This window comes from Myotis brandtii, unplaced genomic scaffold (assembly GCF_000412655.1).
Source record: "Myotis brandtii unplaced genomic scaffold, ASM41265v1 scaffold521, whole genome shotgun sequence".
In the NCBI taxonomy this organism is placed as follows: domain Eukaryota; kingdom Metazoa; phylum Chordata; class Mammalia; order Chiroptera; family Vespertilionidae; genus Myotis; species Myotis brandtii.
Window position 1 is genome coordinate 3,975,285 of NW_005369870.1, and position 665 is coordinate 3,975,949.

The 665-nt window shown below is 62.9% G+C and overlaps 1 protein-coding gene across 3 annotated transcripts in view; it reads right to left on the minus strand.

Moving 5' to 3' along the window:
- MAP1A (microtubule-associated protein 1A) overlaps positions 1 to 665 on the minus strand; it is a 20,742-nt gene that overhangs the window by 14,321 nt on the left and 5,756 nt on the right. Inside the window, exon 1 of one of the 3 annotated variants that reach the window (XM_014548734.1) lies at positions 584 to 665. The exons of the other annotated variants lie outside the window; for them this stretch is intronic. The gene's annotated coding sequence lies outside the window, so the exon portion shown is untranslated. The remainder of the gene's footprint in view (positions 1 to 583) is intronic. 3 annotated transcript variants of the gene reach the window in all.

A 665-nucleotide genomic window follows, 5' to 3' on the forward strand; every position in this document is an offset into this window, starting at 1 on the left:
TCGCCGGGAAAGGGGTACGGGGAACCCGCCGCAAATAGGTCGATCCGTGAAGAGGCGCGCCAGGTCTCAATGACCCTTTCCTCCCTCCTTTTCCACGGTGTCCCCCCACCTTCCCTTAATAGGCAAACACTCGCTGTCCTGCTCACCCCCGACATAGGAGCAGCTGAGCAATCCAGCAGCTGACACCCAGACACCCTCCCATTAGGAACATTCCCATAACATCCGCCTTCCCCTCGGATGCTTCTGCCCCTGACCAAAGACACAGCCCCAACTCTTCCAGCGCCCGGGCTCCAGGCAGGGCCAGCGACACCACCCTCTGCTGCTGCCGCCGGAGGCTGATGTCTCCCAGCCCAGCCTGGGAGGTGTCCTGTCACCGTCCTGGCCTCCCTGGCCTCTACCTGGTTCTGGGTCCAGGCTGGCCTCAAAGCCAGTCATGTTCCGCTACCCCCATTCCCTCACACTGCCCACCCCACTGGACCAGCTCCAGACACATCAGAGAGGCATGAACTCTCCTCCCGTTATCCCCATCCCACCTCCCCACTACAGCATCCCCGTCCCCCTTGCCCAGCCCTTCGGTTCTTACCCTGGGTGTGAGAGCGAGCCCCTCATGGAGGCTGAAGCTCCGGCCTCAGCCGGCAGCTTCGGGGAAGAGTCTGCGGCACTTG